Source organism: Cryptomeria japonica, chromosome 7 (assembly GCF_030272615.1).
Source record: "Cryptomeria japonica chromosome 7, Sugi_1.0, whole genome shotgun sequence".
Lineage (NCBI taxonomy): Eukaryota > Viridiplantae > Streptophyta > Pinopsida > Cupressales > Cupressaceae > Cryptomeria > Cryptomeria japonica.
Genome location: NC_081411.1, coordinates 858330089 through 858345788, shown reverse-complemented (window position 1 = coordinate 858345788; position 15700 = coordinate 858330089).

Here is a 15700-nt window from a genome sequence, read left to right as displayed (position 1 = left end):
TACCCTTGCTTCATTAGAACTGATTGATTGGGATGATTTAGAAAACCCTAAATTGGATGTATTTTCCAATAATCATGATTTGGTCGTATATCTTAATGCCATTGAACCAATCACACCTAAGATATCTTTCACCAGTGAATCAAGTAACACTTCTTGTAGTCAGGAGAGTGTCAAACTATCCAGTCACAAAATTGAAATAAAACAAGGAAAAAGACCTAGCGCTGAAAACCATTTCATGGCAACACTAGATCAGCCAAGAAGAAAAATAAAGGACGTATCTGACAGTGAAAACCTCCTCGAGGCACCAGAGGATGGAAAATTTGACACCCTCCCTGCATATTGATAGAGCCAACAGAAGCAATAAACATTGGCACACCAAAGGATCCCAAGGTCCTTCATCATGCTGCATCATTATCAGATGAGGAAAAGAAAGACTACATAGATTTCTTCAAATGAAGGCAGATAAATTTTGCTTGGTTCTATGTAGACATGCCAGGACTTGATCCAGATCTTATCATGCACTATCTCAATGTAGATCCAAAAGAGAAATGAGTTAAGAAAAAGATAAGGAATATGCATCCACATATCACTCTCCTTGTCAAAACAGAGGTAAAGAAATTATTAGATGTGGGTTTCATAAGACCCGTCGCTTATCCAGAGTGGGTCTCAAGCATTGTACCAACGTCAAAACCGGATAAAAGCATAGGAGTTTGCACTGACTTTAGAGATTTGAACAAGGCATGTCCCAAAGATGATTTTCCACTGCCCAACATTGATATAATTGTAGACTTATCAATAGGTCATGAGATGTTTTCCTTAATAGATGGATTCTTGGGGTACAATCAAATAAAAATCACCCTTGAAGATTAGGAGAAGACAACATTCACTTGTGCATGGGGTACCTACTGTTGGAATGTCATGCCATTTGGGCTTAAAAATGTAGGAGCAACTTATCAAAGAGCCATGACAACAATTTTCCATGACATGATGCATACATTTATGGAAGACTGCGTCGATGACATACTTGCAAAATCTCATACAAGGAAAGAACACTTGAATATCTTGGGAAAGATCTTTGACAGGCTTGAACAATATCAGTTAAGATTGAACCCAAAGAAATGTGCATTTGGAGTTACCTCAGGAAAACTTCTTGGGTACATTATATCAGCTCGTGGAATCGAAGTAGACCCTGAAAAGGTAAAAGCTATCATGGAGATGAAGTCACCTAAGAACATAAGCTAGTTGCATTCTTTACAAGGGAGATTGCATTCAATTAGAAGATTCATTTCTCAGCTAGCAGATAGATGCCATCCTTTTACTCACTTATTACACAAGAATGTTCCATTCAAATGGGATCATCAATGTGAGGAAGCTTTCATGCAAATCAAGGAATATCTCACAAATCCTCTGGTACTAGTATCACCGATCAAAGGGAAATCGTTGTTACTTTATATCTCAACAACAAATGTATCACTTGGAGCTCTCTTAGAACAACATGATGAAGAAGGAAAAGAAAGAGCGGTATATTGCATCAACAGAACACTTGTAGGCTATGAATTGAACTACACATTAGTTGAGAAGACATGCTTAGTAGTTGTATTTGCAACTTAGAAATTGCAAAACTATATGCTGACTCATTTTGTGAAAATGATAGCAAAAATAGATCCATTGAAGTATTTGTTAAGAAAGCCAACATTGACAAGTATATTGGCCAACTGGGTTATGATACTAAGTGAGTTTGACATAGAATATGTTGATCTGAAAGCTATTAAAGAACAAGTAATTGTTGATCAATTGGCTGAAGTACCACTGCAAGATGACACACCATTGCACATTGAATTTATTGATGCAGACATTCTGACAGTTAGCACAAATTTTTGGGAGTTATACTTTGATGGCTCCTATACACAACATGGATCAGGTGCTGGAATCTTGTTCATAACACCTCAAGGTCCCACAATTCCAAAATCATATAGATTGTGATTCCCATGTACAAACAACACTGCAGAGTATGAGGCATTGGTCATTGAGATCAAAATGACCATTGAATGGAACATCAAGGAACTACATGTTTACGGAGATTCACAACTCATAATCAACCAGATAAATGATGATTATCAAACCAAGGATGACAAGATGATGCCTTATAAATAACTGGTTGAAGATTCTAAAGAGAACTTTGAATAAATATCATTCACTCAGATCCCAAGAAATGAGAACAAAGTGGAAAATGCAATGGCTACAATAGCATCTCTTTTGCATAACCAAGAGAATAAACAACGCTACGAATTCCTGGTGGAAGATATCTTGCATCCTACTATTGAATCCCAGAACACCCACATGATTTGCCACATATCTGGAACCGATCAATCCTTATATAGCCAAACATATCGATACCTAAAGGAAAATATCCTTCCCACAGACCTATCTCGCAATCAGAAGAAGAAAAATTATCCGTCAGTCATCCCACTATACTATCATTGTTGATACCTTATATAGACGATGTCTAGATAGCACTCTACTGAGGTGTCTCAAACAAGAGGAATCTAAGAAAGTTTTCAATGAAGTCCACACAGGTATTTGTGGCACGCACTCAAGTAGCTTAACGTTGGCTAAGAAACTTATTTGTCTGAGTTACTATTGGCCTACTATGGAAAGAGATTCATTTACATATGTCAAGAAATGCAAACAATGTCAGATCCATGGGAACCTCATCCACACACCAACACAAGAACTGCATCCTATGGCAATATAATGGTCATTCTCTCAATGGGGTCTTGACATAGTGGGTAAGATAAATCCTTCATCCTCTAATGGACATAAGTTCATTTTGACTGCTACTGAGTATCTCACTAAATGGATTGAAGCAATGCCTTTGAAAAAGGTGACAGGAAAGAAAATATCATCATTCATCTTGAACTACATAATTTATCGCTATGGAGTCCCTATGACCATCCGTACTGATAATAGGAGGCCATTCAAGAATCAAGACATGAAGGGACTATGTGAGCAATTCCATATCCAACATAGGTTTTCTACACCATATTATCCACAGGGAAATGGTCAAGCTGAGGCATCAAACAAAACAATCCTAAATATCTTGAAGAAAATAGTCAATGAAGCTGGAAAAGACTGGCATATTCAGCTAAATCTTGCTTTATGGGCATATCAAACTAGCATTTGCACACCAATGGGGGCAACTCCGTATTGCCTTGTACATGGGTCAGAAGCCATATTACCAATAGAAGTAGAGATACCTTCTCTACGGGTCTCTTTGAAAGGTCTTATCCTAGAGGAAGAACAACAAGTCTCTAGGCTTCAAGAACTTGAACTGATTCAAAAACATCGCCAAAACGCTTCTGATCATTTGAAAAGCATACCAATAGAGAATGGCGAGAAGTTACAATCATAGAGTTAAGCCAAGAATTTTTCAGATCGGAGATCTTGGCCTAAGAGAAAATCCACGCAATCAGCAAGATCGAGAAAATAAAGGTAAATTTGAGCCAAAATGGTTGGGTCCCTTTATCGTGGTAGCAACATATGGTTCAAGAGCATACAAATTATCTACACCAGAAGGTGATTGGTTCGATGAGCCTATCAATACTATGCATTTGAATAAATTCTATGCTTCAAAGTATCAATAGAAAATGCCAAAAAACAGTGAAAAAGCAGACAAAGCTTAAAAATCAGAAAAGCGCCAAAACTCCCTAAAAAGTATAAAGAGAAAAATACAAAAATAGTGTAAAACAACGAAAAATACTTTTTTTTTTTTAAATGCAATAAATTTAGATGATGAAAACCTGGTAAACAAGTGATATCTGAAAGTGGGTTCTTCCATCTATGAGATCGCTTTGCGCATCTATCCATCCTATCACATCTATCAATCTTATCACATCTATCCATCCTATCTCATTTATCCATCCTAGCATATCCATTTCATCTATTGCATCCTTTTCTCTGAACCATTAGCAGGAAATATGCAACTTATCAACAAGTTATCAATCTTTGACATACTTAGCATAGTCACTATCTTGGATTTTATCAAAATCAATCATATTTGCATCGCATCCTACCATGGTTTGGATTATCCTTTGTATATCCATCATAAATTTTATTTCCGCTGGGGGCAAAATCCTAAATCCTTTTGCTAAGGGCATCTTTAATAGCTTCTAAAAAATCCAAAAGCATTCAAAACTTAGAAAAAACAAAAACACCTAGAGTTTTGAAACAGAAAACAAGCAACAAGGCAACAAAGATCAAGACATTTGTAACAACTGTATCATGAAACTTAGAATACAAAGATTCAACTAGCAAGTAATGAAGGATTATCAATAATAATTCATCAAGATGATTATATTGGTTAATGACTATGTGAACATATGTGCAACATACATGATTCAATGTTTATGTCTCGATTTTGCTAACCATGTACCCTATGCAACTCGATGATGTCCATGACTAGAGGTGCTATGATGGGGCATGATTATTTTCTTTGTTTGTTGTCTGCGGTTCATCTCTTAGTAAGGTATATACTCGTCTAAGGATATGATCGGAAAAAGATCATGGATGACGTTCTGAGTTATGCATGGAAGGGGATAATCCTTGTCTGTTCTGCAAGAAATACTCAGGTTAACTTGATTCATCATATCATGTTGTTTGTGTTAACTTTCTATATAAAAATCCATGTGAGAAGTACTCAGGTTAGCTTGAATCATTATGTCAAGTTGCTTGTATTTTCTTACAACATTTTAAAAGCTCAATGATGAAATCAAGCACTGTTACAAGAAAGCATATAAGGAATGACAATATCATTTAAGTTAGATCATTTTTATATTAGTTCATTACCAGTTGCATTATAAGCATTAATTGTCAGTTGCATTATAAGCATTTTATCACATTTCATTTGAGATCAATGGTCGAAATAAAGACTGAGTATATTGGGATAAACAAAAACAATTTGTACTGATCATATTAAGTTGCATTAGGTTGCATTCAAATAATTAGGTTTATTTCCTCTTTCAAACATTAGGTTTGCATATCATCATATCATTCATCATTTTTCATTAATTAGTTGCATTCATTGCATTAGGATTACATTAGTTTGAATAGAGTGCCATTTTCATTGATCATATCATTATTGGTTGCATCAGGGTCAGTTATCATTAGTTTTTTTGGAATCATTTATCCATTAGGTTCATTTAATTACATTTGTACATTTAGATGCATTAACCATATTGTTCATCATCATTGTTAATATTTTATCATTTAAATCATTTTAAGCATTTCAATTTATCATCCATAACTCATTATATTGCATTCAAATTATCAAATCAAAATCAAATGCATTTCATTAGTATCATTTCATCATCATATACATGTACATCATGAAATAAAAATAAACATTCATTGCATAAGTCATCATTATAAGCATTTCCACGTAGATCATTGCATTTCATCATGTAAGTTAAGCATCATAGAATCATTTTCATATGCATATAGATCATGTAAATCATAGAAATATTATCATCACATCATCAAGGCATATAGATCATCATAAAACATAAAGAAAAGAAAAGATCATCATAGCATCATCCATGTACTCAATGCATATAGATCACCATCATAGTAGCATGCATAATAAATCATAAATCAAAGCATCATATAGAGTCCATGTCTACATATCATCATAAACATAAAAAAGTCTAGGTATACAATGATATCAAAGCAATAATCAATAACATACAATGTCTCATAAAATAACTCAAGTCTCAAATCAAGGATGTCCCGTGCCACTCTCGCCTGAATCTATCTGTCTCTATGGATGTGGACGAGAAGACCCACCAGATGGCCCTGCTCCACGATCCCTCTGAGGAGGCCTCATAACCCCACCACTGTTGGTATTCATCTTGACTATAGTCGCATAGCTACCTACTATTTGGCTGTCTAAGATGAGATCCTCATATAACCCCCGCCAATGTGTTGTCTCCTTCCCAGCCCGGACTAATGCCCTAATAGTGTCGATTAAGAGTGTGCCAGAACCAACCCCGTGTATATGATCGATGATATCCTGTACATCTTAATATCTCCTCAAAGCTCCATCTCTCTCAACAGTGAGAGCTTGTACCTGTACTCTGAGCTGATCAATTTATGCTCTAAGGTCATCCATTGTCTCCTATTGGGGTATATCCTGCATACCCTCCTCATCAACCCTCTCTCCTGTCTCTCCACCTAATGGATTTCGAACCTTGGATCGCATGATTTGCCTATAAATGAGTGCCACATGGTCCTCTAAATCCTCTCCCTCATCCCAGCCTCCCTATGCTGCTATCACCCCAGGATCTAGACGGATCTACCCAAAATCAATCCCCCTCCCCTGACCTCTGTCCAATCCACCACCTCTGCCCAATCCAGGAGAAGGTAATCCTCTCGCTGCTCCAATATCCCCTCTGTCTGTATCCCTGCCGACTCGATCTACATCTCTCCCTTCCATAGGAAGTGGTTTCCCTACCCTACCAACTCAACCAATCTATCCAAAAGGTCCTTTTCAGACTCTAGCTCTTCCACCTCTCTGTCCTCTCCTCCCTCCTCAACCATCACCATCATCCCCCTCATCTCCTCCAGCCTCTTGAGTAGCTCTAAGATCTTGTCTCTGCCTCCTCACATCAAGATCATTTGAATCTGACTCCTCATCTCTTGAGCTAGGAGGAGGGTTCACAGGATCAGTGATGCGAAGGAATGGATGTGTCAAAAGGTATTGTGCATAATATGTTGTGATCCTTGCATCTAGAATATGTGGTCTCAAATCATAAGCAACAAAGGGAACAACCAAAAAATCTACGTATGCTACATCAAAAGATAATGAAGGAACCCAATCTCGTCTGTCCTTGTATGCTCATGCATATATGGCCACTCCAGTAGGCATATGTTGAACATACCCAAACTGTCTTAAAATCTTACCAAATAACTGTCTCTCAATAATATAAGGAGTACGACTGATCATATATCTACTTTGTAAAATCAATGGTAATATACGATCATCCTCTAAACATGGCTCACAATGAATATAAGGCCTCCAAATAACATATCCAATGAATCAAGCACCCATCTCCAATACTCTAGCTTACCCAACTTACGTTGAGTAATGATACCTTTGTACAAATACACAAATGAATGACCATCACCTCGAACCCTGTCGTGCACTGGCCATGTGATAGCAATATTCTCCCAACACCAGATTTGTAGGAGTGTGCATCTAGTAGATAGACTAGCTCCACCATCATACACAACCTGATGTAAATCATGATAAAGATGTGCCAACATACAAACACCCTGGGCATAATGAGTATGCCATTGCATCATGCTCTACAAAATGTCTCCCCATCCAACAATAAAACCTCACAATCTCCTATAAGGATAGATTAATCCGCCAATCAAACTTGTGAGTATCACTAGGAGAGTCTCATAGTGTATGATCATATCCTCCCATCGAATCTCTCCACCATGAATACTCTCATCTCCAAACACTGCCCTACATGCCTTAGTCCCACCTAGATCCTGGTAATCATACTCGATGATCTTTCCAATAACAAGGATGTGAAGGATCCTATATACATCCTTGAGCGTCACACCAATCTCACCAACGAGTAGGCGAAACATGTTGTGCTCAATATGCCATCTCTTAGCTAATGCAGTCAACAGACCCCTATTATCTGTAATATCTGACATGTATAAGAGGTGATGTAGACCACACGTGTCAATGTGTCTAATCTCATCTTGACTCAACTCTGGAAGTAAATGGCGCATGGCCGGGAATTTCTCCTAACACTGGAGAACATCGGGTTTCTCTTGTTTAATCAGACAAGTTATCTATTAATCATCTATCCTATCAAATCAACAATTGTAATCAAACATTTTATAACAAGCAAATCATGCTATCAATCAAATGATCAACATATCAAGCTCTTTATCATAGACTAAATCGGTCTCTTCGAGCTCATATCAACTCATCAATCAACAAACAAATAGCTATCGATCATAACACCTATCAAGCAATCAAACAACAATCTATCTATCAAATCAATCAAATTATTGATCAATCATCATCAACCATCTATCAATCAGTGAAATTTACACATCAAAATGTCTAATCAGATTCATCAGATTGAATTTAAACATGGCCAAAATAAAAAAGTTCAACTTTAAACAAAAACACTGTGCAACTGAACAAAAGCGCTAACATAAAGTGCACAGGTGATAATTCAATCCAATGCGCTAACCCACAAAGCATATGCGTGAATACATCAGGCAAAGGTGAGAATTCAATCAAATGCGCTAACCTACCAACCATATGCGCGACCTTAACAGGTAAATGCGCTAACCCTACAAAAGCGCTAACATCCATGACAAATACGTGAACATAAAAGTTGAATGCGCTAAATTACTGAAAGCGCTGACCTAAATAATGGAAGCGCTAAAATAGAAAACAAAAGCGAGAAACTAAAATGCAAAAATCAGAAAATTTTCAAACTATCCTAAATCATACGAAAAAATATGGAAAATTTGTATGGAAAGCAAAAACTCAGCTCGGGATAGGTCACTTACCTATGGGTCATACTCAACAAGTCTTTGATATCGACGAACGTGCTCAATTTTATGGTTCTCGTACTGGATCACCATCTTGCCAGCTCAGCACTCCAAATTCTTTTTTCTCCAAAAGCTGACAAATTGTAAATAAGGATAAAATGGGCCAAGGTTATTTTATTATTACCTTTTTGATTTTTTTTTGAAAGGGTAATTAATTTTTCAAAGTGGGGCAATTTTATCTATTTTTCAAAAGTAAATTTAATTGGAGGGGCCTATTTTTAATCAAATCTTTTCAATCAATTATCGTGAGATTAATCGCTCAATCAATTTTTTCCAAATTTCACGATCAATCTCCCCAGGGGGCACACAATTAGGCTATCATATCCTCTTTGGGGGCATCATCGAGACTTGATTTAATCTTTGAAACAATGTTGTCTCAACATCATTTCAAAGAGGGGCAAAATGTATACACATAAAATTGGCTATGAGCAATTATATTTATTTAATGATTATTCTTCTATTAAATAGTTAATTTAAAAACATTAATTTATTTAATTCATTAGTCTTATTCTTCTATTAATTAATTGAGTTGATACAATTAATTAATTAATTAATTAATTATGTCTCTTTCTTTTAAACCAATAATTAAATATCTAATATTTAGTTATCTCCTATATACTATCCTATAGTCTCATCAATTAAATACTTTCTTGATTATTTAATCTCCCTTTTCCAACTCATCTCATCTCCACATCATCTTCTCCTTTGCCAACTCATTCAATCATGTGGCTAATGATATTAATATTTTTAAAATATTAATGCATCATTATCTTCAACTTCCAAATCATTCTTCAAATAATGTGTACGTACACACATTTCTCAACTTCCCTATATTTTCTCCAACCTTCCTACATCTTTGGAGGGAGTTGATTCCACTTGTCCTCTTATCCCTAAATCTTCTCCAACTATCCTAGATTCTCTTAGTCTTCATCCTCAGTCAAGGTGAGCCTTCTGACACTTGGCTTCTCCTTCCACCTTTTCCTCCATCCTGTAGGTGTAGGAGGAACATCTTCCACCTTTATCTCTCGCATCTCAACCTCTTTCTCATATCCATCCAAATTGCAAGATTTAATCATGACCATTGATCTCTACCACCTAAGCTCATGCACTCAAAAATCTATAAATAGAGGTCTCCTGAGCCATTTTTGAAACTAATAGCTAATCTTATAGTAACTAGGAGTCTTAATCTTTGCATCTGCGAGTTCATTTGTTTAAGCATTTTTAGAGTTTTTGAGCAATTTATCATAAATCATTTTCATAGCATAGTTTTGCATATCATATCATCTACTAGTCTATTCCACACTTGCCATCTTGGAAGCTACCAGTGCTTGTCTGAGAGAAAATCATATGAAACCAAAAACAATGGGGTTAGGACACAATGAGACATAATTAATTGAAGGTATAATCAATTTTATTTGCTTTTATTTCATGTTGTTTCATCGGTTGAAACTTGAGTTTCCTATAGTTTTATATTTTCATGATGGACTAACAAGTTGCAGGTTGCTTTTGAGGTGAAACTTAAGTTGATACATGTATAATAAAAAGGATACAAGGAGGATGGAAAGCTTCTTACCTACTTATGACCAAGTGTAGGGAAGTGGAGTTGTGGGATTGGAAATCCAAAAAAACCCTTTTTGGTTTGGTGGTTATGCTAGTTGTCCTCTATAGTTGAGAGGTTTGGGGGAGTAGCATGTCAAACATCAAGTGGAGACAATAAGAAATAATTCAAAAATATTTAATCACTAGTAGTCTTAAAGTCAAATCAATAATCCCTTATGAGATCCTTTTGGTTGAAGGGGAAATATTTTCAATGGAAGCATCAACAATAATTTGTTTGCTAAGTGACGAAGGGTACTCCCCTTACAAACTCAATCACACAACAACAACAACAATTGAGAAATAAACAAAAAATTACAAAAAAGAAACATGTGCTTTCTATTATCTCAATGAAATGAAATTACAACATTAAAAAAATTACATGCCACCATATGGGTTTTTTGGTTACAAAAATCTACAAGTCGAAGCCACAATCTGCACTACTAAATTATCCCTTGTTTTCCTTGTTTATTTGGAATACATAACTACCCTAGAATATTCTAGAAAGTGTAACTCCCATTTTAGGCACCAAAATTCCAACCATCCATTTTTACCACTCAAGAAGCTAATTTGAAATTTGAAATTTGAATTTTGGTAGTACAACTTGTTGGGGCCATAAATTTTGATTTGACCATTGGGTTTTCAATTATTATATATCATTGGAAAGCTTTTGAAAAGAGTTTCGTCCACAACATGGTACCTTTAGGGTCATTTTGCTTTTGAGCCAACAGAGCCTCAAATTTAATTTTGAATATTTTTAAGATTTTGACAATGGAAAATACTATCCCACAAATTATATTGAAGTGATTTCTTCACCATTGGCTTCATTTCACTACTATAGAGGGTTGTGTAATATTTTGTGTCCAAACATACATAAATGCCAACTTACTAAAAATAGTAACTCTACCATTTTAGCCCTTATTAAAAAAGAAAATATATTTTTGGGTGATGTAAGATTGCTCTTACACCCTGTATGTTCCTACGTCACCAAGCTACTTAAAAAAGGTTGGCAACATGGATAAACATCATTAGCCCAAAATAGTTGTTGAGGAGGATTTAAATCGTAGGAAGAAAACTTGGATGAAGCAGAAGAAGAAATGGATGAGAAAAAGGGGCATTAATTTGCAATAATATCCTCACATTAATAAAAAGATTAAAAAAAAATGTGTTAGAAAATTTTAGGATTTCCATGTGGACAGAACATGTTGGTAAAAAAAAAGTGCATTATATCAAAGAGTTCAAATCCATGTGGGAATATGATGAAAAAGAGCATTTGAGGGACATAGTTAAGGGAATAGCTAAAATCATAGTTACATATTTGAGGATTGGTTCTCATCATTTTAGATATGAGATAGGTAGATGGACAATCCCTGAGGAAGATTGGGAATAATAAACTTGCATTTTCTACAACAAACAGGTGGTTGAGATTGAACTACACTTCATCCTAGATTGTGCAACGTATGCAGATATTCATACTTAGTTTGAAAACAATTTGGAAGTGAAAAATCTGAATGAGGAAGCAATGTAGAAGTTAATGGCGAACTCCTAATGCCCCAAGGTCAATTTCTAGACCAAAGTATCTTCCACAAAAGAGAAGGGAAATAATAGTTTTCTTGATTATAGATGCTTGAATGATTTATTGGATATGAAATATACAACTATGTGATGCATTAATTATAAAGACTAGGTTGAGACATAAGATTAGACAAGATCATGGCATGTGTCTTAATCCTATGTCATGAGAAAACTAAGTTCTGAATGTTGCAAGGTGTGCGCCCTTGGTCTCTGTGCAACACAAGCAGTGGGTTTGCGACATGGCTTAACCACCTTCTGTGGATTCTATGTGTCTAGTGGTTGTAGCGGGCATTGATAGGTCAACCTTTTGGTGCAACAACAACTGTACCCAACAAATGGTATCAGAGCTGGGTCGCGGGTTCAAACCTTGCTTGTGTTGAGGGGGGATTGTTGCAAGGTGTGTGCCCTTGGTCTCTATGCAGCACAAGCGGTGGGTTTGCGACATGGCTTAACTGCCTCTCGTGGATTCTATGTGTCTGGTGGTTGTAGCGGGCATTTACAGGTCGACCTTTTGGTGCAACGACAACCGTACTTGACATTAAATTATTAAATGACCTAGGTAACTAAATTAAATTTCAAAAGATAAGATAATATCTTATGACAACTAACACCTTCTAGAAAGATTCCCTAGGACCTAAGTAAATTTAAGTATGTGAATAGGACCCACTAATGAACTAGTTGGGTAAAATACCTTATTCAAGCGAACAACCCCTTTAAGTACAACTTAGGGAGTAGTAAATTATTATAAAAATTATGCAAAGATGGCGATAATTATGGGTCCTAACTACTAGGTCATGTTATTTACCCCTTTACAATGCAATCTCTTACAAACAAAGAAAAGGAGAAAACCCAATTGGACAAAACTCCTCTCCAAAAGAGAAATGATCCCCCCATAAGAGGTAAAGAGGGAGAGAGATTGTATAGCCCATCCAAATGTATAATATCCTACAAAAATTATGAGTGTCTAAAGACAAAACAAAGCCTAATGCCTACAAAAGAACATTTCTCCCCTTGGGAAGAGATAGACCAAGTACAAATGTAGTAATACTTCTCATTTCAAATAGGAATTGGTAGGAAGAAGAATCCAAATGTATGATGATGTCTTTGAAACTTTCTTGTGTGTCACCAAGCTCTTGGTAGATGATGATGCTGCAATCCAATTAAGTACATATCTAAACAATGAAGAAAGTGACAAACCAAGAAAAAATGGAAAATAGTATTGAACTAGCTCCAAAGACAAAGATGATGTAACAAAGTTTGTGTCACGACTATCATCAAATAAGAGAGATAAACCCTCAAATTGATCCTCTAAATCTAAAATGTGAAATTCCACAAACAAAGAGGAAATGTCTGATAAATAGGAATCTCAATCAGGAAGATAAGTAGATACCTACTGTTTATGGTGAAAATGGATAACAATAAACAACAATATTGAAAGGCTAAATGAATCCAACCACTAAACCCTAGCCTAACAATCAACAAAGATCCACCATAACATATGAAGATTACCTAAGACAATGCAAATAACTCAAAATCACAAAGATTATACCATCACATGTCCAATAGGATTTTGATCTCCATTCTTCCTATCTCCATTGATCTTGCTTGATATACTTGCTCTCAGATTTTTGTATGCACAAGAGCTCAACAAAGAACGGAATGTGGTTGCAAGTGGAATTGTAGTGTAGCCAAGTACTCCAAAATCAGTCATTAGGATGTGTCATTAGGATATGTCATTAGGATATGTCATTAGGGTTTGACAATGAAGAAAGCATCTTCTTAAATAGAAGACACAATAAGAAATGGAGGGTTAAGATTGAGAGGTGTAAAAAGAGAGGTCGGCTAGGATTAGAGGGTAGGTAAAAGAAATACCAAAATAATGAAAGAGGTAGGTAGTGTATGAATTAAGAGATGAATGACATGTGTCATGTGTAGAAAAAGATAATGAATTAATTAAATAAATAAAGATTTATTTAATTAATAGAAGAAATAGGACAATTAAATAAATAAAATATTTATTTAATTTAGGAAAGGGATAATTTAAATAAATAAATGTATTTATTTAAATGAGAAATAAGGCTAGAAGAGGATAAATGAATTAATTAAATAAATAAAGATTTATTTAATTAATAGAAGAATTAGGCTTAGATAATTAAATAAATAAAATATTTATTTAATTAGACATGACAATTTTGAGTGTCTACATTTTGCCCCTCTTTGAGACAATGCGGCTTGTCGCGTTGTTTCAAAGAAGATAAGATGAACTAATACATAGTTGCCCCAATATGGGAATAATATGCCCCCTCGAGAGATTGGATGAAAATGTCTGAAAAGATTGCAGACAATCTCTCGATAAGAAAGACGGGATAGAATGGACTGATTGGATAAAGTGACAAAGTCACGGGATGAGAAAGACTGACTCGGGAAATGAAGACGAGGGCTAGGCTAGGCTATAAGATAGACCACGGGCAAAAGAAATCCTCATTGTCATCCACACCCTTACGAGATCACAGTGCAGAGCGAGAAAAGAGAAGCAGCAGTCAGCAACGATGGCTTTGGTTCATAGATTTGACCGTGTTCGCCGATTCCAGCGACCAGCAGATGCAGGAGAGCCGGTAAGTACCACAAAACCTCCTCGTACTTTGATGCATTTATTATTGTCATAAATGTATACTAGGTAATGTAATAAATGCGCATTTATGTCAAGAAAATGTGTTTGTGTCCAAAAATGCGAATTTGTGTCTTCCAGGTCAAATCGACAGTTCTGTGATGAACATACGCTGTCGATTGGATAAGCTGTTGAGAGGATACACTCAAGAAGGTCCTCTAGGGAAGACTAAGATAGATCAAGGCACTTTGTGATGAACAGTGAGTACCAAGATAGAGTACTTTGTGATGAACAGGGAGTACTAATATATGAGCAGCACTTTGTGATGAACAGGGAGTGCAAATGTGAGTAACACTTTGTGATGAATAGTGAGTGTCACACAAATAGTACTTTGTGATGAACAGGGAGTACTACTAGGATAGATAGCAACACTTTGTGATGAATAGTGAGTGTCACTAGGATAAATAGCTATGTGCATTTAGATAGCAAGTAGCATTTTGTGATAAACAGTGAATGCCATGATAACTGACATGATTGAGTTGCTTGACTGCAGGAGTACTTGCCGATGCTGGAGTCACGGGAGAGATTCCCATCGACTCAGAGGTTGCGACCTGAGTTGACAACCGAGGACTGAGCTGCGATTGAGGTTATGGGATTGAGATACATTCTGTATGTGCCTGAGTTTTGGGTGAACATGGGATTGTTGACTGCACTGGTTGAGAGATGGCACTCAGAGACTTGTAGTTTGCATTTGCCGATGGGTGAGATGACAGTCACCTTGGAGGATGTATACAGGATTCTACGGATACCGATCGATGGGGAGTTAGTACCCTTTGATCGAGACGGAGATAGGGATGCACTGAGACGAGTGTTCTAGGATCCAGGACTAGGGATGAGGGTGGGACATGTGGCATGGGATACCATGACATGGACAGGATTAGCACTACCAATAGTGTTGACAGGAGTTATCAGTGGGTTCCTCTGTCTGGATAGGATGACACGAGGGGTGGCTGCAGGGGACACAGGGGCCAGGAGAGTTGATCTTGGGGTGGGTCCTTCTAGGGCTCAAACTCTGTCGAGGCCAGGCGGCTCCGAGGGAGGGAGTTCATCATAGCCTTAGAGGGCTCCCTATGTATCAGTATTGTACCATTTTATATAATGATGTAGACACTTGCGGGTGATTTTGTAGCCATATGATTCTTTTGACATCATTGTATCATGACACTTTTGATTATATATGAGAGATGATCCATTTTTGCGGCAGCTATATGCATGTGT